Source organism: Ranitomeya variabilis, chromosome 1, assembly GCF_051348905.1.
Source record: "Ranitomeya variabilis isolate aRanVar5 chromosome 1, aRanVar5.hap1, whole genome shotgun sequence".
In the NCBI taxonomy this organism is placed as follows: domain Eukaryota; kingdom Metazoa; phylum Chordata; class Amphibia; order Anura; family Dendrobatidae; genus Ranitomeya; species Ranitomeya variabilis.
Window position 1 is genome coordinate 1,004,055,162 of NC_135232.1, and position 24,543 is coordinate 1,004,079,704.

Here is a 24,543-nt window from a genome sequence, read left to right on the forward strand (position 1 = left end):
TCTTTAATAACATATACAATAAACATCACCAGGTGCTTTTTTTAGGAGGTAACTGGGTGGCGGACTATTCAATTCGGGTAACGTTTCGACCCCAGCGGGTCTTTATCAAAACCTCACTTATGCCGAAGAGGTAGAGGAAAGGAGAAAGAGCCGAGTTCCCATAGGGCAGCTCTGGTGGAGTTGTGTGGAAGCGCATCCGCCTGGTGGGTGATGTATTGAGTGGTGACGCAGTTCACCGATCAACACTCGTGCTCACTTTTCTTTTTCACACCCCCGCACGCACACCCAGCAGTTGCATCTAACCCGTGCCTTCCGTGTCTTTTTTTTTTCACATCCCCGTGCACACACCCAGCCGCCGTGTCTAACCTGTGCCTTCCGTTTCTTTTTTTTTCACATCCCCGTGCTCGCACTCAGCCGCCGCATCTAACCTGTGCCTTCTATTTTCTTTTTTTCCCACATCCCTGTGCGCAAACCCAGCAGCTGCCGAACTTTGATAAGTGACGCGGTTCACTTATCCGAGCTCTCGTGCCTGCCGTTTTTTTCACATCCCCGTTCGCACACCCAGCAGCCGCCGAACTTTGATAAGTTACGCGGTTCACTTATCAGAGCTCTCGTGCCTTCCGTTTTCCATCTCTTTCACATCTCCTTGTGCACACCCAGCAGCTGCCGAACTTTGATAAGTGACGCAGTTCACATATCAGATCTCTCATGCCTGCCGTTTTCCTTTTTTTCACATCCCCATGTGCACACCCAGCAGCCGCCGAACTTTGATAAGTGATGCGGTTCACTTATCAGAGCTAGGGCCTGCTGTTTTAGACTTCTTTTCACAGGCATTTTTTCTCCCTATTTGCTTTTTTTCTTTCAGCTTTTTCTTTTTTAGACAAGTTTGCACCAATCACTATCCCCCCTACACACACACATACAGTTATAAATAAAATACACCCAAGCACCATATTCACACAAAAATGTCCAGCCCGTCACGTTCGTCCCAACAGCGCTATTCATTAGAGGAGGCATATTCTTTCATTGCCTCCAACACTGATAGCAAGGGAGAGGATACCACATTCTTTACTCTTCAGATTCTTCATCCTCTTCCTCCTCATCATCTTCCTCCTCAGGTCCTGTGGAACCGCCACACAGACGTCGCAGGACAGAAGCAACGCCCACCATTCATAAAGATGAAGCAGCGCCCACTCCTGAAGATGAACCAGCGCGCCCCTCTTTGGACCCCGTATGGACCTCACCCCCTGAAAATTATGAGCCACTGATTCCTGATTTTGTAGCAGAATCAGGAATCAAGTTTGACGCCACCAGCCTCACAGAAATAGACTTTTTCAAAGTCTTTTTCTCTGAGGATTTTGTTAACCTCATGGTGGAGCAAACTAATTTGTATGCTTGGCAATTTTTGGAGCAAAACCCCAGATCATCATTTTCTAACTGGTCTCCTGTAGACGCTGTTGAAATGATGCAGTTTTGGGGCCTGGTCCTTCATATGAGGATCCTGAAGAAGCCAGAAATTCGGCAATATTGGAGTGTGGATATTTTATATAACACTCCAGTGTTCCGAATGGTCATGGTCCAGATGCGTTTTGAGGCCATCCATAAGTTCCTGCATTATTCTGATAATGCACAGTGTCCCGCACAAGATGACCCCAACTTTGACTGTCTGTTCAAAGTTCGGCCGGTCATCGAACACTTCAGCAAAATGTTTGCTGAAGTGTACGTGCCCCAAAGGGACATCTGCGTGGATGAGTCATTGGTTCATTTTAAGGGGCGGCTCAGATTCCATCAGTACCTGCCCAACAAGAGGGCCAGGTACGGAATCAAACTCTACAAGCTGTGTGAGAGTACCTCAGGGTACACCTACAGCTTTAGAGTCTACGAAGGAAAGGACACCAGGATTGAACCATCCTGGGAGTGAGTGGGAAAATTGTGTGGGATTTGGTGCACCCACTGCTGGATAAAGGTTATCACGTCTACATCGATAACTTTTATTCCTGCATCCCACTATACAAATCCCTCTCTCCATGAGGTACCGTAGCCTGCGGTACTGTCCGAAAAAATCAGAGAGACGCTACTTGGGCAGATGCTCAGAAAAGGTGAGAGCAGAGCCCAATGTAGCAACCACCTGCTGGTGGTCAAGTACAAGGACAAGAAGGATGTCCTTCTCTTGACCACCATACACGGTGATGGCAGCGCCCTCAGCACTGTACGAGGTACCTCTACACAGGTCAGCAAACTGGACTGTGTACTGAGGTACAACAAAAACATGGGGGGCATTGATCTCTCCGATCAACTCCTCCAACCGTACAGTGCTTTGAGAAAGGCCAAAGTGTGGTACAAAAAGCTGTTCATGTACATCGTACAAATAGCAATGATCAACGCTTTCTTGCTGTCATGGTGTGCACACCACACCGATACGTCATACCTTCAGTTCCAGGAGGTAGTGGTTAAGGCCCTGATATTTGGCACAAGGGAAGGAGCGGGCTCCAGTACTTCCGGGTGAGGGTGGTCGTATCGAACCAGGTCAGCATTTTCCGGGGGTGGTTCCGCCAACTGGAAGAAAATGTAAGCGGCAAGAAAGGTGCCAAGTGTGCTACAAAAGAGGAATACGCAAGGACACCATCTATCAATGCGACACCTGCCCAGACAAACCTGGCCTGTGTATGAAGGATTGCTTCAAATTGTACCACACCTCCATGCACTATTAATTTACTTTACAGGAACCAGTAGATTAGTTCCAAAGAGGGGGCACATCTAGGTAAGCTCCTTGGGGGTCTAGGTTCCAAAATGATGTCACTTGTGGGTGTTTTTTACTGTTTAGGCACATCAGGGGCTCTGCAAATGGAACATGACGCCCGCAGACCATTCCATCAAAATCTGCATTCCAAAATGTCACTGCTTCCCTTCTGAGTCCCGACGGGCCCAAACAGTTTTTTTCCCATATATGGGGTACCAGCGTACTCAGGACAAATTGAACAACAACTTTTCGGGTCCAATTTCTCCTGTTACCCTTGGTAAAATAAAAAATTGGGGACTAAAAGATCATGTTTGTGGAAAAAATAGGATTTTTTATTTTCACGCCCGGGTGTTATAAACTTCTGTGAAGAACTTGGAGGTTAAAAGAGCTCAACACACATCTAGACTATTTCCTTAGGGGGTCTAATTTCCAAAATGGGGTCAATTCTGGGGGGTTTCTACTGTTTAGGCACATCAGGGGCTCACCAAGCGGAACATGATGCCCGCAGACTATTCCATCAAAGTCTGCATTCCAAAATGTCACTACTTCCCTTCTGAGCCCCGAAGTGTGCCCAAACAGTAGTTTTCTCCCACATATAGGATATCAGGGTACTCAGGACAAATTGGACAACAACTATTGGGGTCCAATTTCTCCTGTTACCCTTGGGAAAATAAAAAATTGGGGACTAAAAGATCATGTTTGTGGAAAAAATAGGATTTTTTATTTTCACGCCCGGGCATTATAAACTTCTGTGAAGCACTTTGGGGTTTAAAGTGCTCAACACACATCTAAACAAGTTCCTTAGGGGGTCTAGTTTCCAAAATGTGGTCACTTGTGGGGGTTTCCACTGTTGAGGCACATCAGGGGCTCGCCAAACGCGACATGGCATCCGATCTCAATTCCAGACAATTTTAGCTTGAAAATGTCAAACGGCACTCCTTTCCTTCTGAGCCCTGCTGTGCGCCCAAACAGTTGTTCCCCCCCACATATGGGGTATAAGCATACTCAGGACAAATTGGACAACAACTTTTGGGGTCCAATTTCTCCTGTTACCCTTGGTAAAATAAAAAATTGAGGACTAAATGATCATGTTTGTGGAAAAAATAGGATTTTTTATTTTCATGCCAGGGCGTTATAAACTTCTGTGAAGCACTTGGGGGTTCAAAGTGCTCAACACACATCTAGGCAAGTTCCTTAGGGGGTCTAGTTTCCAAAATGGGGTCACTTGTGGGGGGTTTCCACTGTTTAGGCACATCTGGGGCTCGCCTAACGCGACATGGTGTCCGATCTTAATTCCAGCCAATTTTAGCTTGAAAATGTCAAACGGCGCTCCTTTCCTTCTGAACCCTGCTGTGCGCCCAAACAGTAAATACCTGCCACACATGGGGTATATTTGTACTCAGGACAAATTGGACAACAACTTTTTTGGTCCAATTTCTTCTGTTACCCTTGGGAAAATAAAATATTGGAGACTAAACGATCATGTTTGTGGAAAAAAATAGGATTTGTTATTTTCACGCCCGGGTGGTATAAATTTCTGTGAAGCACTTGGGGGTTCAAGGTGCTCAACACACATCTAGACAAGTTCCTTATGGGGTCTATTTTCCAAAATGGGGTTACTTGTGGGGGGTTTCCACTGTTTAAGCACATCAGGGGCTCGCCAAACGCGACATGGCGTCCGATCTCAATTCCAGCTAATGTTAGCTTCAAAATGTCAAACGGCACTCCTTTCCTTCTAAGCCCAGCCGTGCACCCAAACAGTGGTTCCCCCCACATCTGGGGTGTCTGTGTACTCAGGACAAATTGGATAACAACTTTTTTTGGTCCAATTTCTCCTGTTACCCTTGGGAAAATAAAATATTGGGGACTAAACGATCATGTTTGTGGAAAAAATAGGATTTGTTATTTTCACGCCCGGGCGTTATAAACTTCTGTGAAGCACTTTGGGGTTCAAAGTGCTCAACACACATCTAGACAAGTTCCTTAGGGGGTCTAGTTTCCAAAATGGGGTCACTTGTTGGGGGTTTCCACTGTTTAGGCACATCAGGGGCTCGCCAAACGCGACATGGCATCCGATCTCAATTTCAGCCAATTTTAGCTTGAAAATGTCAAACGGCGCTCCTTTCCTTCTGAGCCCTGCCGTGCGCCCAAAACGTGGTTCCCCCCACATATGGGGTATCATCGTACTCAGGACAAATTGGTCAACAACTTTTGATGTCCATTTTCTTTTTTTACCCTTGGGAAAATAAAAAAATTATTCCTGAAAGATCATTTTTGTGACTAAAAAGTAAAATGTTCATTTTTTCCTTCCACGTTCCTTCTGCTCCTGTGAAACACCTGAAGGTTTAATAAACTTCCTGAATGTGGTTTTCAGAATGGGGTCACTTTTGGGTATTTTCTGCCATATAGACCCCTCAAAGTGACTTCAAATGTGAGGTGGTCCCTCAAAAAATTGGTTTTGTAAATTTTGTTGTAAAAATGAGAAATCTCTGGTCAAGTTTTAACCCTTATAACTTCCTAGCAAAAAAAAAAATTGTTTCCAAAATTGTGCTGATGTAGACATGTGGGAAATGTTATTTATTAACTAATTTGTGTCACATAACTCTCTGGTTTAACAGAATAAAAATTAAAAATTTGAAAATTGCGAAATTTTCACCAAATTTCCGTTTTTTACACAAATAAACGCAAGATATATCAAAGAAATTTTACCACTAACATGAAGTACAATATGTCATGAGAAAACAATGTCAGAATCACCGGGATCCATTGAAGCATTCCAGAGTTATAACCTCATAAAGGGACAGTGATCAGAATTGTAAAAATTGGCCCGGTCATTAACATGCAAACCACCCTTGAGGTTAAAGGGGTTAACTGCTGGTAGGGTGTTCTTTTCCTAATAAGCTTAATTGTGCCATCTATAAACAAACTGTTGCTTTGCATTACCAAAAAGCTCTATTATTGTTTCATCTGTCCATCAAACATTTTCCAAGAAGGATTGTGGTTTGCCAAGGTACTCTTTGGCAAAGATCAGTGATTCCTTTTTATGTCTTTTCTTCAGCAATGGTTTCTTCCTCGGCCTTTGCCCATATAGCTGTGCTTGGTTTAGTGTGCAGCAAACAGTACTTGTTGAAACCATGACCCCAGACTGTTCAGGGTTGGCCTACAGGTCTTTGGATGTTTAATGTGGTGTTTTGTTCACCATTTGCACCAACCTTCAAAGACATCTCCTGTAATTTTTGCTCTTTACCCCACCTACAGGGAGGTTCTTGACAGTTCCATGCTGGGCAAACTTCTTAATAACATTGCACACTATTGAAACTGGGATACCAAGGTCTTTGCAGATGGCCTTAAACCCTTTGGAAATCTTGTGTTTGCTAATAATAGCAGTTCTGATGTCCTCAGACAGCTCCTTTGTCTTCACCATTGTGACAAAATAACGGGTCCTACCATGTGGCTTTTTGAAACACAGAAGTCATTATTCATTGGCTAATTCATGTCACATGGGCACCGACAATTTAATTTCATTTGTGATTTATCACAGGCGAGTTAAAATGTGTTTTCATGCTAATTTAATGTAAAGGGTGCCAATATTAGTGTCAAAGGAAGTTTTAGGTTTTTCTATTTTTCCCACCCACTATTTTTTGCTTTAAGTTATTAGTTATCATTTGCTATTTTGTATTTAACATGAGTGCTCTATACAAAAACAGTGTTTCACTTGATTGATTTTTTTCAGTAGAAATTCCACATTATGTACTTAAACTTCGTGGGTGCTAAAAACGATGAGCAATGCAATGTAATGGTGCCGACAGAGTGAAAGTGCACTCTGCCATGCATCATTTTGGATGAATATGACTACTGTAGGTGGAGACCCAGACTCAGTCTATTACGTCTGAATGACCACCTTCAGTAGGCATACAAGTCCAAAAATTATGCACAACAGAGTTCACTCTATCAGCACCATTATAGGCTATGACCCTTTCGGCGCATAAGTCCGAATCCCATTTGGCAGGGGGTACAGACGTAATCCGACAGGTGCCACTGAACGGGTGCCTAAAGACAATGCCAGAAAGTAGAAATTCCTGCACTTTTTAAGAAAAGACATATTCATTGTAATATTAAGAAGATTCTACAGTGCTATGTAGCAGATTACCTAGTATCTGGGTATTATAAATGCCCAGATCACTTGGGTGGGCATTATGCTGTGGTGTTATAGGAGACAAGATAAAAACATGTTCTTGACATACCATGGAACAGAATGATATCATAGCATCATCATCATTTAATCTTCTTGCACCTATGGCACAAAGTATGGACACTACACTATTGAGTCCATAGTGACTGGGCAACAGTGAATCACATAGGAATATATACTCATTATTTGCTATAAAGGAGATGAATAAGTGGATAAAACATGTCCACATTCTTTCTAAGAGTATATTGATATCGGTACGACTTCCCTCAGAACATTACTTCTCTAATTACAATGATTAGGGGAGAACAGTACCATGGGAGAATGCAAGAGAATTCATTGCAGGTGACAAATATATTGTGAGCACAATTTCTGGCCACTCCATGGTCGATATGTCCATAATGGCTCAACCAGCCCTTAGGGAATCTTCACTGAGTGGTTGGCAAGATGTCTGTCTTGCTCGCGCCCAGACTGGTTGGCGCGGGCGTGCGGGGGAGTGGCCCCACTGGACCACAGACCAAACCTCCCTGGAAGGGGCGTAACTAAGTAGCTTCCTAGGTGTTCGCTGGAGCCTCTGATGGTGAGGTCAGACTTGTGCAATAGGAAGCTACCAGGTACCACTCCAGGGTGGAGTCTGGTTGTGGCTGCTGATCCCACCGGGGAACGGAACATAGACAAGCAAGCGGGCACGGCTGCCACATAGACAGGCAGACGGGTACAACAGGAACACTGTCAGGCAGGCGGGCACGGCTGGCTCTCTGGTAGGCAGGCGGGCACGGCTGGCTCTCTGGCAGGACTGGTGGACGAGACTGGTACACTGGAAGAACCGGTAGGGACCGGTCTGCAGGCAGGTATGTAGAACGGGTAAGAACCTGTTCAGACACGAGGACCTAGGAATAAGTAGATAAAGACCGCAAGAGCGGATGCAGAGCGAAAGCACAGGAGCTAGAGCCAAGAACAGAAATGCAGGAGGCGGAGCCAAGAGCAGGAGGCGGAGCCAAGTGCAAAACCGCAGGAGGCGCAGCCAAGAGCTGGAGGCGGAGCCAAGTGCAAAACCGCAGGAGGCGGAGCCAAGTGCAGACAGGCAGGAGGCGGAGCCAAGAGCTGGAGGCGGAGCCAAGTGCAGACAGGCAGGAGGCGGAGCCAAGAGCTGGCGGCGGAGCAAAGTGCAGGAGAAGTAGAACCGCAAAGAGCGGAGCCAGGTAGAACCGCAAGGAGCGGAGCCAGGTAGAACCGCAAGGAGCGGAGCCAGGTAGAACCGCAAGGAGCGGAGCCAGGTAGAACCGCAAGGAGCGGAGCCAGGTAGAACCGCAAGGAGCGGAGAGGAGCTGCGGGAGGGGTCTCTGCAGCAAAGCTGAGCAGAGCCACAAAGAATGTGGAGAGAAGCTGCAGCAAGGGATAACTGCAACAGCAGAAGATAAGCTGAGTAGAAAGGAGCAGAAACGCAGAAGTGAGGAGCAGAGGTAAAGTAACAAAGGTTCAGAGCAGGCAGAGCTGCAAGAGTGCGGAGTGAAAGCAGACTGAGAATACAAGGAAAGACAACAGGGAAGGGAGCCAAAGACTAGGAGACCGAGGTAAGACTTAAGGTACCTTCACACGAAACGACATTATAACGATATCGCTAGCGATCCGTGACGTTGCAGCGTCCTCGCTAGCGATATCGTTTCGTTTGACACGCAGCAGCGATCAGGATCCTGCTGTGATGTCGCTGGTCGCTGAATAAAGTCCAGAACTTTATTTGGTCGTCCGATCGCTGTGTATCGTTGTGTTTGACACCAAAAGCAACGATACCAGCGATATTTTACACTGGTAACCAGGGTAAACATCGGGTTGCTAAGCGCAGGGCCGCGCTTAGTAACCCGATGTTTACCCTGGTTACCAGCGTAAAATGTAAAAAAAACAAACAGCACATACTCACATTGCGTCCCCTGCAGTCTGCTTCCTCCTCTGACTCAGCGCCGCAAAGTGAAAGTGAAAGCAGCACAGCGGTGACGTCACCGCTCTGCTCTCACTGTACGGCGCTCAGTCAGTCAGGAAGTGGACGCAGGGGGACGTGAATGTAAGTATGTGCTGTTTGTTTTTTTTAGATTTTACGCTGGTAACCAGGGTAAACATCGGGTTACTAAGCGCGGCCCTGCGCTTAGTTACCCGATGTTTACCCTGGTTACCAGGGGACCTCGGCATAGTTGATCGCTGGAGAGCGGTCTGTGTGACAGCTCTCCAGCGACCAAACAGCGACGCTGCAGCGATCGACATCGTTGTCGCTATCGCTGCAGCGTCGCTTCGTGTGAAGGTACCTTAAGTGCAGGCAAGGCAATGGAACAAGACACAAGGACAAAGACACTGGGACCAGGATATACTGCCTCCTGGTGGGCGGACAACAAGACCAAGGAAATAACACAGAGAATCCTCCAGAGAGGGAGTAACTCAGAGCAAGGCCAGGCAAACTCAGAAGCAAGACACTAACTGAGCTAACACATAGCACAGGCCCAGAACACTGGGAGAAGCTGCACTATATACTGGAGGCCTCTTGGTAATTGGTCAGGAACAGATTGGACAGATGCACCTGATTGCTATAAGAACCAGAGAGTTCAGGCGCCGCCCCTCTATACACAGAACCATGAAGCATGCAGAGAGCAGAGACACAGAGCATGGAGCTGGCAAGAAACAGAAACCACATCATGACCTGGAGCAGTGGGTAAGATAGTGTGAGAGATGTGAGGCCATGCCGTGATGCCAGCAGAGTTGTTACAATGTCTTCTACTAGCAGCAAATGGGTGTATTAATAATCTTTATTTATATAGCACCAACATTTTCCGCAGCGCTTTACAGTTTAACAGTTTCAAATGCAAGTCATAAGTAACAACGTTAACAATACAATAATTAAAGCAAAATAAGACGACCCTGCTCGTGAGAGCTTACAATCTACAATGAGGTACAAAGTACAGGTGTGTATTTACAATGATGTATTTACAATGATGGTCCAGCCATCTATGGGGGATAGATGGAAGTAGTGAATGGGCTACACACACACACACAAACCTAAAATGACTTTTATTATGGAACGTGATAGGCCGCTCTGAACAAATATGTTTTGAAGGAGCACCTAAACCTATGCAATTTGTGAATGGTCCTAATTTCTTGGGCAAGAGCATTCCAGAGGGCTGGTGCAGAGCGGGAGAAGTCTTGGCGACGGGAGTGGGAGGTACGGATTAGTGCAGAGATTAGTCGAAAGTCATTTGCAGAGTGCAGCGGGCGGCTAGGCAGATAGACAGAAATGAGGGAGATGTAAGGGGGTGCCGCACTGTGCAGAGGTTTGTGGGTGAGAACAAGTACTTTGAATTGGATCCTATAATGAATGTCTGACACACACACAGCAAGCACAAGCTTCATTTTGAATAAAAATATCAAAAGACTGACCATCACTTCCAAACAGAAATCAGGTGTGAACAGGTGCTTACTAAGAGTAGCCATCTCCATATGCAATGAAGGAAATAATTATTGGGTCCCTTGTTGATTTTGTAAATTTGCCCACTGACAAAAACATGACCAGTCTATAATTTTAAGGGTAGGTTAATTTTAACATTGAGAGATAGAATATCAAAAATAAAATCCAGAAAATCACATTGTATAAATTACACTGGTCAACACAAAAAATCACAAGCAAAGGTAATATGTCTGTTTTATGCCATTTGATGTGCTGATTCAAAACATATGCTTAGTTTGGCTCTATCACAAATTTTCTGAGATAGAAGTATTTTTATTATTATGTTATTTCTGCACTTTCAATGTATGTGGTTTTTCCTATGTTATTCCCATTTCTTTGCTTGTCATACTTAATTGTGAATTTTCTTACAGGGACAACATCAGTAAAGGTTTTAGTGAGTTTTATGGGAATGAGTATTGACAGTGCAGTCAACCAATGACTGCATCTCAGAAAGTTACATGTTATGGGGAGGAGCTAACTGTAATGAGGCGGTAAGATTTGAGCCACTCAGAAAAGGATGATGATGGCAGCAAGGACTGCTATGTGAGAGTCTGACAGGAGACCGGCCTCTACAGGGATCTGAGCCCTGCCACAGGGAGAAAGAAGGGAAGGCAGCGGACAGATGCCATTGTGTGAGGATTTTCACTGCATTTCTGGGAGGGCAAGTTGCCTCAGAGGGAAGAAAACAGCTCAGCCACTGAGGTGTAATTGGGTGAGGGTCTCCACAGAGAGGGAACCTGAAAGCAGCCAATATCACACTGAGAAACTGCCTGAGAAAAACTCCGGCACACTCTAAATAATGAATTTCAAGGTTTCAAAGTTTATTTTCCATTGTAATAAGAAAAATAGGGTTTCAGAAATTATGAATAAACTAGATGGCAGCCCGATTCTAAAGAATCGGGAGTCTAGAATCCATATATACTTTATTTATTCAAATGTAAGAATAATACAATTAATAAATAATAGTAAGAAAGAACAAAAAATGGCTGCACTCACCAGCTCTTGACAATTCTTGACAGTACGGCACATTTCTGATTGGTCGCTCGCGGCAGGCGGCAACCAATCAGAAAAGTGCCGCGCACCACGAAGGCATATATCTTTGTCCACCCTGAGCGGGTGTAGGACGCTGGTGACATCACTCTACCTGGGACCACTGTGCTCTGCCTGGGGCCCCATATGCTGCCTGGGCCCCTGTGCTCTGCCTGGGGCCCCTGTGCTCTGCCTGGGGCCCCATGTTCTGCCTGGGGCCACTGTGCTCTGCCTGGGGCCCCATATGCTGCCTGGGGCCCCTGTGCTCTGCCTGGGGCCCCATATGCTGCCTGGGGCCCCTGTGCTCTGCCTGGGGCCCCTGTGCTCTGCCTGGGGCCCCATGTTCTGCCTGGGGCCCCTGTGCTCTGCCTGGGGCCACTGTGCTCTGCCTGGGGCCCCATATGCTGCCTGGGGCCCCTGTGCTCTGCCTGGGGCCCCATATGCTGCCTGGGGCCCCTGTGCTCTGCCTGGGGCCCCATATGCTGCCTGGGGCCCCTGTGCTCTGCCTGGGGCCCCTGTGCTCTGCCTGGGGCCCCATGTTCTGCCTGGGGCCCCTGTGCTCTGCCTGGGGCCACTGTGCTCTGCCTGGGGCCCCATATGCTGCCTGGGGCCCCTGTGCTCTGCCTGGGGCCCCATATGCTGCCTGGGGCCCCTGTGCTCTGCCTGGGGCCACTGTGCTCTGCCTGGGGCCCCATAGGCTGCCTGGGGCCCCTGTGCTCTGCCTGGGACCACTGTGCTCTGCCTGGGGCCCCATATGCTGCCTGGGGCCCCTGTGCTCTGCCTGGGGCCCCTGTGCTCTGCCTGGGTGTAGGACACTGGTGACGTCACTTATCTCCGGACATTAGCTCCGGACATTATCTCCGGACATTAGCTCCGGACATTATCTCCGGACATTAGCTCCGGACAAAGCCACGGAAGTTGGCACAAATTGCAGGAAGTAGTATTCTAGGCAATTATATATTAGATGCATATATCTTCAGTACACTTGATTTGGACACATACAATTCCTTTCTCAACGTTTCGGCTAAAAAAACGCCTTTTTCAAGAGATTAAATGTCCTTCTGAAATATACATAAAAATAATTATACATGAGATTACATAAACAAAAATAAACCTCATACAAAGGGATATCCTATAACAGGGTGAAAAACAGAATAAGGGTGAACATTTTCCTCATGTTCCCCTACTTTGTTTGAGAGGTCGGACCATAATAATGTCATTTGACCAATTATAAATTCTAGGAGGCTTATAATATGAAAAATAAGTAAGTAAGTTTAAATCTTTAGGGAAATGACGGTGACCTCCGGATACACATCAAAGAAAAAGAAAAAAAAAAATTAAGATATATATGCATATATGTATACAAAATATGAGACATCCCAAACCAATATGCTTAGAAGAACAAACTAACTATCAACCGCACCATAAAGTGTAAAGAAAAGAAAACTGATGGTCATACTTATGGGTATGAAGAGCCAGGTAGGGAAACCCACTGTTGAAATAAATGTACAAAAAGGTTCACTGCGTATAAGCGCAGATGTAAGAATCACAGATATGTGCATAGCACGCTTCAGTACCGGTAGTGCGGCTGGAATAAATACCTTAACCCCTTAACGACCGCCGATACGCCTTTTAACGGCGGCCGCTAAGGGTACTTAAACCACAGCGCCGTTAATTAACGGCGCTGTGGAAAAAGTGAATAGCGCCCCCCAGAGTCGGATTTTCTCTGGGGTCTCGGTTGCCGAGGGTAGCCGAGACCCCAGAGAACATGATTCGGGGGGTTTTTACCGACCCCCGAGTTGCGATCGCCGGTAATTAACCGTTTACCGGCGGTCGCAACAAAAAAAAAAAAAACGCGATTTGCCCTTTAATTTCTCTGTCCTCCGATGTGATCGCACATCGGAGGACAGAGAAATGTGGTCCCCGATGGCCCCCAATAGCCCCCCAATACTTACCTACCTCCCCCGGTGCTCCTCGTGTCTCCCCATGGGCGCCGCCATCTTTTTTCCGGGAAAAAGTGCGCCCGCCGCCCGGCACCCGGATGTTCTTTGGGGTCTCGGCTGCCGGGGGTAGCCGAGACCCCAAAGAACATGATCGGGGTCGATTTGCACCGACCCCTGCTTTGCGATCGCCGGTAATTAACAGTTTACCGGCGACCGCAAAAAAAAAAAAAAAAAAAGCGATCAGTTATTTCTCTGTCCTCTGTGATCGCACATCAGAGGACAGAGAAATAGGGGGATTCGGGGACCCTATCATACTCACCCGGGGTCCCTGGGTCCTCTTCTGTCTTCTCCTGCCAGCCGGCTTTTTCATCATGGCGGGCGCATGCGCAGTGCGCCCGCCATCTGCTGCCATCTGCCGGCCGGCAGGAGAAGACAAGTTGGGGCTAAAATTAGGGTTAGGGTTAGGGTTAGGGTTAGAGTTAGGGTTAGGCTTAGGGTTAGAGTTAGGGTTAGGGTTGGGGCTAAATTTAGGGTTAGGGCTAGGGTTAGGGTTAGGCTACTTTCACACTAGCGTTTTTTGGCTTCCGTCGCAATGCGTCGTTGGAGAAAAAACGCATCCTGCAAAAGTGCTTGCAGGATGCGTTTTTTCTCCATTGGCTTGCATTAGCGACGCATTGCGACGGATTGCCACATGTCGCATCCGTCGCACCGTGCTTCGGCGGACCGTCGACACAAAAAAAACTACATGTAACTTTTTTGTGCGACGTGTCCCACATATTTCAGTGCCACGTGCCACGTATTTAAGTGACACGTGCCACGTATCAAAGTGCCACGTGCCACATATTTCAGTGCCACGTGCCACATATTTCAGTGCCACGTGCCACATATCAAAGTGCCACGTGCCACGTATCAAAGTGCCACGTGCCACATCTTTCAGTGCCACGTGCCACGTATTTAAGAGACACGTGCCACGTATCAAAGTGCCACGTGCCACATATTTCAGTGCCACGTGCCACGTATTTAAGTGACACGTGCCACGTATCAAAGTGCCACGTGCCACATATTTCAGTGCCACGTATCAAAGTGCCACGTGCCACGTATCAAAGTGCCACGTGCCACGTATCAAAGTGCCACGTGCCACGTATCAAAGTGCCACGTGCCACATATTTCAGTGCCACGTGCCACGTATCAAAGTGCCACGTGCCACGTATCAAAGTGCCACGTGCCACATCTTTCAGTGCCACGTGCCACGTATTTAAGAGACACGTGCCACGTATCAAAGTGCCACGTGCCACATATTTCAGTGCCACGTGCCACGTATTTAAGTGACACGTGCCACGTGTCAAAGTGCCACGTATCACGTATTTCAGTGCCACGTATTTAAGTGACACGTATCACGTATAAGTGCCACGTGTCCCGTATTTAATTGCCACATATTTAAGTGCCACGTATCAAGATTTTCCATGGAGAACAGACACATCCAGAGATATGTCTGCTCTCCACGGCTGCAGCAACACACTGACAGGAGCCATAGTTCCTGTCGGTGTGTCACTGCGCATGCGCGAGCGAGTTTACCGGCGGTCATTGACCCCGGCACTCTCGCTTAACGGCAGTGCTGCGTGGGAAAGTTCAACGCAGCTGTACTGCTGTTAACCGAGACGCCGGAGTCATTGAACTCCGGAACAGTACGCGATACACTGCTAGGAGCTTCGCTCCTGGCAGTGTATCGCCGGAGAGCAGCCGATCGGCGTGGGACACTCGTTTTATGGATTCTGCGGACAGGGAGTATGAATTTGGTTTATTATTTTTGGATTTTTTCCTGGAGGATCGAGGGCTTCGCCTACAAGTGTGCTGTTGGTGAGTATATACTCTGTGTTATATGTTGTATGTACTGTGTGTCATGTATGTGTATTGTGTGTAGGTGTTTTGTGTAACTTTACAATTGTGCTAAGTCGCCGGACACAGGGACAACTCTCCCATCCTAATACCGGATGGGAGTAGTAGTCCCATACGGCGACTTAGCACAATGGTGGCACTAGCGTCGCATGGGGACACACACACGCACACACACGCACACACACGCACACACACACAGAAGGACTCCATGCTGCTTCACTGGGGGGCGGGGGCTTCCCTCTTCCTGTCCGACGTCACGTCCGGTCCTGGGTGTCAACCCCTCCGTACAAAGACGCCGACACCCAGGACAAAGGCGCTGTGTGTGGAAGGTAATATGGGGCCCTAGGGGGATACGCAGACACACCGCTGCGTAAAGAATTGACATGTCAATTCTTTTTACGCAGGCGTGTTTGCAGACAAAAGCGCCGCTTTTTTTGCGGTGTGTCTGAACGGCAAAGTGAATTTCTCATTCACTTTGCCGGCAGACGAAAATGACATTGCGCATTTTTGAAAAGCGCCCGCAAAATAGCGCTCAAAAATGCGCTATGTCTGAAAGTAGCCTAAGGCTTCTTTCACACTTGCGTCGGTACGGGGCGGTCGCAATGCGTCGGCCCGATGTACCGACGCACGTTGTGAAAATTGTGCACAACGTGGGCAGCGGATGCAGTTTTTCAACGCATCCGCTGCCCAGTCTATGTCCTGGGGAGGAGGGGGCAGAGTTACGGCCACGCATCCGCGGAAATGGCGGACGCGACGTACAAAAAAAAGGTTACATTGAACTTTTTTTGTGACGACGGGGGCTAAAGTTATGGTTAGGGTTGGGGCTAAAGTTAGGGTTGGGGCTAAAGTTAGGGTTAGAGTTGGGATTAGGGTTAGGGTTTGGATTAGGGTTGGGATTAGTGTTACGTTTGGGATTAGGGTTGGGATTAGGGTTAGGGTTGGGATTAGAGTTAGGGGTGTGTTGGATTTAGGGTTTTGATTAGGGTTATGGTTAGGGTTGAGATTAGGGCTGTTTTGGGGTTAGGGTTGTGATTATCGTTAGGGTTGTGATTAGGATTATGGATCGGGTTGAGATTAGGGTTAGGGCTGTGTTGGGGTTAGGGTTGGAGTTAGAATTGGGGGGTTTCCACTGTTTAGGTACATCAGGGGGTCTCCAAACACGACAGCCAATTTTGCGCTAAAAAAGTCAAATGGTACTCCCTCCCTTCTGAGCTCTGCCGTGCGCCCAAACAGTGGTTTACCCCCACATATGGGGCATCAGCGTACTCGGGATAAATTGGACAACAACTTTTGGGGTCCAATTTCTCCTGTTACCCTTGTGAAAATAAAAACTTGGGGGCTAAAAATCTTTTTTGTTGGAAAAAAATATATTTTTTTTATTTTCACTACTCTGCATTATAAATTTCTGTGAAGCACTTGAGCTTTCAAAGTTCTCACCACATATCTAGATAAGTTCCTTAGGGGGTCTAGTTTCCAAAATTTGGTCACTTGTGGGGGTTTCTACTGTTTAGGTACATTAGGGGTCTGCAAACGCAACATAACGCCCGCAGACAATTCTATCAGTCTGCATTGCAAAATGGCGCTCCTTCCCTTCCGAGCTCTGCCGTGCGCCCAAACAGTGGTTTACCCCCACATATGGGGTACCAGCATACTCAGGACAAATTGGACAACAACTTTTGGGGTCCAATTTCTCTTGTTACCCTTGTGAAAATAAAAATTTGGGGGCTAAAAAAATCTTTTTTGTGGGAAAAAAAATATTTTTTATTTTCACTACTCTGCATTATAAACTTCTGTGAAGCACTTGGGCATTCAAAGTTCTCACCACATATCTAGATAAGTTCCTTGGGGGGTCTATTTTCCAAAATGGGGTCACTTGTTGGGGGTTTCTACTGTTTAGGTACATTAGGGGTCTGCAAAGGCAACATAACGCCCGCAGACAATTCTATCAAAGTCTGCATTCCAAAATGGCACTCCTTCCCTTCCGAGCTCTGCCATGCGCCCAAACAGTGGTTTACCCCCACATATGGGGTACCAGCATACTCAGGACAAATAGGACAACAACTTTTGGGGTCCAATTTCTCTTGTTACCCTTGTGAAAATAAAAACTTGGGGGCTAAAAAATCTTTATTGTTAAAAAATATATATTTTTTATTTTCACGACTCTGCATTATAAACTTCTGTGATGCACTTGGGCATTCAAAGTTCTCACTACACATCTAGATAAGTTCCATGGGGGGTCTAGTTTCCAAAATGGGGTCACTTTTGGGGGGTTTCTGCTGTTTAGGCACATCAGGGGCTCTCCAAACGCGACATGGCGTCCGATCTCAATTCCAGTCAATTTTGCATTGAAAAGTCAAATGGCGCTCCTTTGCTTCCGAGCTCAGCCATGCGCCCAAACAGTGGTTTACCCCCACATATGGGGTGTCGGCGTACTCAAGACAAATTGTACAACAGCTTCTGGGGTCCATTTTCTCCTGTTACCCTTGGTAAAATAAAAATTTGGAGGCAAAAAGATAATTTTTGTAGAAAAAATGTGATTTTTTTATTTTCACGGCTCTACGTTATAAACTTCTGTGAAGCACCTGGGGGTTTAAAGTGCTCACCACACATCTAGATAAGTTCCTTAAGGGGTCTAGTTTCCAAAATGGTGTCATATGTGGGGGGGTCTCTACTGTTTAGGCACATCAGCGGCTCTCCAAACGTGACATGGCGTCCGATCTCAATTCCAGCCAATTCTACATTGAAAAAGTAAAACGACACTCCTTCTCTTCCAAGCTCTGCGGTGCGCCCAAACAGTGGTTTACCCCCATATATGGGGTATCGACGTACTCAGGAGAAATTGCACAACAACTTTTGTGGTCTAATTTCTCCTGTTACCCTTGTGAAAATAAAAATTTGGGGGCAAAAAGATCATTTTTGTAGAAAAAATGAGATTTTTTATTTTCACGGCTCTACGTTATAAACTTCTGTGAAGCACTTGGGGGTTCAAAGTGCTCACCACACATCTAGATAAGTTCCTTGGGGGGTCTAGTTTCCAAAATGGTATCACTTGTGGGGGGTTTCCACTGTTTAGGCACATCAGGGACTCTCCAAACGCGACATGGCATCCGATCTCAATTCCAGCCAATTCTGCATTGAAAAAGTCAAACGGTGCTCCTTCACTTCCAAGCTCTGCGGTGCGCCCAAACAGTGGTTTACCTCCACATATGGGGTATCGACGTACTCAGGAGAAATTGCACAACAACTTTTGTGGTCTAATTTCTCCTGTTACCCTTGTGAAAATAAGAATTTGTGGGCGAAAAAATCATTTTTGTGAAAACAAATGCGATTTTTTATTTTCACGGCTCTACGTTATAAACTTCTGTGAAGCACTTGGGGGTTCAAAGTGCTCACCACACATCTAGATAAGTTCCTTGGGGGGTCTAGTTTCCAAAATGGTGTCACTTGTGGGGGGTTTCCACTGTTTAGGCACATTAGGGGCTCTCCAAACGCGACATGGCGTCCGATCTCAATTCCAGCCAATTCTGCATTGAAACAGTCAAACGGTGCTCCTTCACTTCCAAGCTCTGCGGTGCGCCCAAACAGTGGTTTACCTCCACATATGGGGTATCGGCGTACTCAGGAAAAATTGCACAACAAAATTTGTGGTTAAATTTCTGTTTTTACACTTGTGAAAATTAAAAAAAATGGTTCTGAAGTAAAATGTTTGCAAAAAAAAGTAAAATGTTCATTTTTTTCTTCCACATTGTTTTAGTTCCTGTGAAGTACGTAAAGGGTTAATAAACTTCTTGAATGTGGTTTTGAGCAGCTTGAGGGGTGCAGTTTTTAGAATGGTGTCACACTTGGTTATTTTCTATCATATAGACCCCTCAAAATCACTTCAAAGGTGATGTGGTCCCTAAAAAAAACATGGTGTTGTAAAAATGAGAAATTGCTGGTCAACTTTTAACCCTTATAACTCCCTAACAAAAAAAAAAATTGTTTTCAAAATTGTGCTGATGTAAAGTAGACATGTGAGAAATGTTATTTATTAACTATTTTTTGTGACATATCTCTCTGATTTAAGGGCATAAAAATACAAAGTTTGAAAATTGCAAAATTTTACAAATTTTCGCCATATTTCCATTTTTTTCATAAATAATCGCAAGTAATATCGAAGAAATGTTACCACTAACTTGAAGTACAACATGTCACGAAAAAACAATCTCAGAATCAGCGGGATCCGATAAAGCGTTCCAGAGTTATAACCTCATAAAGTGACACTGGTCAGAATTGTAAAAATTGGCTCGGTCATTAAGTACCAAATTGGCTCTGTCACTAAGGGGTTAAATAGAAAAAGTCTCACTGGGGCATGGTGTCCGAAACGGAGGACCGGGGAGCCGAGACCGGTGTGGAAGGCACATGTGAAAATCTGAGAAACTGCCTGTCTGCAAATGTTTATCTTTAAGGAATAGGCTGACCTGCTTACCTCAGAACTGTATATAGTTATCTGCCAGATTACCTCCAGTAAAAACAGTTCTAAATACAAGCTGCCTCTGTCATCTCTGGGGAAAAACCTGCATATAGTTGGACGGTTCATTGCATTTTTTTTTTAGTTTGTCACCACCATTGAACTGAACTTACTCAACTGTTTGATCTGATTTAAAGGAAGAAAATGCCCCGACAGTGTATCAATCATCCGAACAGATTCTGCTATGTGTGTGGTTCTTTTACAACAAAAGGTCAAGTAGGTTCAGACACTCATGATATTAAAAAGATGTACCAGATGTACTTTAAGTGACCACTTGGTAATCAAGACTAAAGCTGGGCCCCTCATGTGATATACTCAAGTTGTTCAAATGGTCTTCGTGACTGGTTGAATATAAGGAAGATGGCTATGACATTTGCTGTTCCCATGATTTGGAGAGAACCCAAAAATCATAGTGATGACTGCTACTTTTGTTTTCTCAAACTGAAGGGCTTTTCTACAAAGAACAAACATAAGATTCATTTTCCTGAACTTGAATCTACGAGTAGGCCAGTTCCACATGATGGTACCATGCCAGTTCCTGTACCACCGTTGTCTGGATTGGATGAAAATGAAGTAGAATATGAAGACTATGGAGCTGAAGCTACTGGTGAAGACATGGAGACCTCAAGCCAAGATGAGTATGTACCTGATGGAGCAGCTGAGCAGCCAGGACGCTTTACTCAACATGAATTAAATGATCTCAGCAGAAACCTTTCATTGTCAAAAGATAAAGTTGAACTTCTTGCATCTAGGTTGAAACAGAAGAATCTTCTTCATGATGATGTCAAAGTGTGTTATTACCGAAACAGAAGTAACACTTTACCACAATTTTTCACACTTGAAGGACCAATGGTGTACTGTAAAAATGTGAATGGCCTCTTTGAAGAACTGATTCTAGAGTATTTTGTTACAGATTGGTGATTGTTTATTGACTCATCCCAGAGAAGTTTGAAAGCAGTGTTGCTTCACCATGGAAACATGAAACCATCAGTTCCTATTGCTCTTTTATGTTATCTAAAGGAAAGTTATGAAAATCTGTTAGTTGTTTTGGATGCTATACAATATAAGCATCATCAATGGAATATCTGTGGAGATTTGAAAGTAATTGGTCTGCTAATGGGAATGCAAGGAGGTTTCACAAAATATTGTTGCTTCTTGTGTTTATGGGACAGTAGAAATACAGTAGAGCATTATGTTCATCATGATTTTGGACAGAGAAACATCTATGCTCCAGGTAGAGACAGTATTCAGCCCATTCCTTTAGTTGCTCCAACAAAAATCTTTCTTCCTCGACTACATATAAAGTTGGGATTGATTAAAAAATTTGTGAAAGCCATGGCAAAGACAAATTGCATTAATGGTGCAGATGGAAGGAGAGAGACACTACTGATTAATATAATATCCATCTAGGTTCTGTTTTGTCAGTTCTAATGGGAAAAAAGCACTGCATACAGAACTGTTTTGTCTCATTCTAAAAACTGATAAAAAAAGCAAACTAGGACAGACACCATAGAAATTAATAGGCCCCCTGTACTTCTCTTTGCATAAGTGATACAAACAGATTCTTTAGCCAATGAATTCCAATTGTTTTTCTAAATGTAAGAGACAAATGGAATGTTGATAAATTTGAACTTGGCCTCAATTTACTCAGTATTTTTTTTTTTAAATACAATACATGTGCTTGGGAAATAAAGAGTCCAAATACTGAAATGCTGGAAGAGACTCAGGTAGTGTTAATGGTCTTTGGGTTACAGGTGAAAGATCGTAGGCTCTGGCAACCCGCGCTATGCCATTGGGGAGGATCTCTTCAGAGTTCACAGAAACCGTAGTAGCTATAAAAAAATGCATACTTTGTTTCTTACAAAAGTAAGTTACATTATGGAGTTACATTACTACTCATGATACATACTACTCATCAAATATATGCATACTCTGTGCACAATACTCATCATTACAGCATATACCGACAGCTCTTCTTTTCCCCAGACAAAAGATTTAAGCTCGTGGCTCATCTGAACAAAATCCTTATACCCAAATGTAATATTTTTATTGCCGCACAAGAAATTGTAATAGCATCTAAGTGACTGTCAAAATTGGTTTCTAAGCAACACAATGAAACTATTTAATGTGAAAAGAGCTAAAGTCAGTAGTCTGCCAAAATGAGACTGACTGGTACAACACTATACTTACCCTATGAGATCTTGGTTGAATCACCTCATCCCTCCATGTCTTGGGCTCCCCTGCTGATTTCTAGTCACTGTAAGGCAGTTTACGTATGATGCATGAAAGGTTAATGTAAAAAGCAAGACTTCAGAAAGAGGAAAGTTTGAGGAGGTAAACACTTTAAACGTGTGTAATGTACTTATAGGATACATATGATTGAAAAGCATTTCCTACATACAGAAGAAAGTGCAGTCACTATGAAATGTACTGAATAAAAGACTAAGGGAACTGCATAAAAAATGCTGCCAAATGAAGCCAATATTAACTTACTAGTGTGTAACCGCACTGCAATATGGAAGAAGTTTAACGGATGGCATCATCAAGAAAAGCAATCTTAATACATTAGCCCACATTAATTATTATGTATAGCCAGGATGTCAAATAAAAGTGACCTTAACACCTCTTGCTATGTCTTTATTACCAGCACCAGATTGTTTTATGGACACCTTTCATAATAAACTCCTGCCTGTGGGCAACAGCCTTAGGCTATTTTCACACTAGCGTCGTACGACGCACGTCACAATGCGTCGTGCCGACGTACCGACGCATGCTGTGAAAAAAAAGCACAACGGGGGCAGCGGATGCAGTTTTACAACGCATCCGCTGCCCCATTGTAATGTCCGGGGAGGAGGGGGCAGAGTTCCGGCCACGCATGCCCGGTCAGAAATGGCGGACACGACGCACAAAAAAAGTTACATGTAACTTTTTTTGTGCCGATGGTCCACCAAAACATGACGCATCCGCCGCACGATGGATGCGACGTGTGGCAATCTGTCGCAATGCGTCGCTAATGCAAGTGTATGGAGAAAAAACGCATCCTGCGGGCAACTTTGTAGGATGCGTTTTGTCTACAAAACGACGCATTGCAACATGCGTCGTACGACGCTAGTGTGAAAGTAGCCTTACTGAAGCAATATATGCAGTGTATAACCACATTGCAGCATTGTCTATGACTTAGCAGTTGTCCGGTCGGTCTAAAACTAAAAGTCTGCAGTCACTCTATGTTACTTCAGACTAGAGAATCCTCAAAACGCGTGCACCGCATGCTGTGAAGTTTCTCCAGTACCAGGAAAGGAAGGGCCATGACTGCAAGTATGCAATTTGCTGACTAAACTGTATCCAGCCTTGCTCAATGCAAATATATTAAACAAGGTCGGACACAGTCTATTCGGAATGTGACCAGAAATATGCCAATCAAATACTTGCAGTCACATGACAGCATGCTGCTTGCACTGGCTTGGGAGAATCATGCACTGCGTGTGATGTGAGGACACACAAGTCTACAGTCACTTAGAGTGACTGCAGATTTGTAGTTTTAGACCAGCCACCCTCTTTAAGATCTTCAATTACTTCAGGCTTTTCTTACAGTATTTTTTTTTGGGGGGAGAGATAGCTCCCATCACTGCTATTTAACTACTTAAATGTTGATGTAAGTATTAGACAGCAGTAATAATTCACAGTATTTTTTTCATATCCAATAGTACAAGTATTAATGTAGATACTTATTTCACCGTCAAACCCCTGTACTTTACTAGATACAATAAAATATAACTTTAAATATTTAATTAAAAAATACAACAAATATGTGAACAATATACAATTAGAACCACCGCCACCCTTAAATGCCGAAGAGCACGACAGCAAAAGAAACACACCAGAGGGTTGTGCCTCACCCTGTTTTTTACTGTTGTATCGCTGCCTTGCCGCGTAGGTTGGCACCCTATATCAGCACAATTAGTGGCCCCGCTTACTGATGGTTGGACCTTCTGGCCCTAATTGGCCCTGTTGGGATTGACCACAACTTATTAAAACTAATTAACAACAAGAAAATATTCCAGAGACAGGTAAAGTGCAAAGTGTCTCCATATCTTTCAGCTGATACTAAATATATGAAACAATAGTGTTCAATTTTCAAACTTTGAATTCTAACGCCTTTAAAACAGAGCGCTATGTCACACAAAATAGTTAATAAATAATATTTCCCACATGTCTACTTTACATCAGCACAATTTTTGAAACATAATTTTTTTTAGGTATAAGGGTTAAAAGTTGATCAACGATTTCTCCTTTTCCAGCAAAATTTACAGAACCATTTTTTTAGGGACCACCTCACATTTGAAGTGACTTTGAGAGGTCTATGCAATAAAAAAAATACCCAAAAGTAACACCATTCTAAAAACTGCACCCCGCAAGGTGCTGAAAAACACATTCAAGAAGTCTATTAAGCCTTCAGGTGCTTCACAGGATTTAATGGAATGTGGGGAAAAAATGAACATTTTACTTTTTTCATTAAAAAAAATCATTTAAACCCATTTTTTTTGTTTTCACAAGGGTAAAAGAAAAAAAGTGGACCCCAAATTTTGTTGTTCAATTTCTCCTGAGCATGCCGATACTCCTGGGGAAAAAACCACTGTTTGGGCGCATGGCAGAGCTCAGAAGGGAAAGAGCACCATTTGACTTTTTGAACTCAAAATTTGCTGAATCATTAGCGTGCACCGTGTCCCATTAGGAGAACCCCTGATGTGC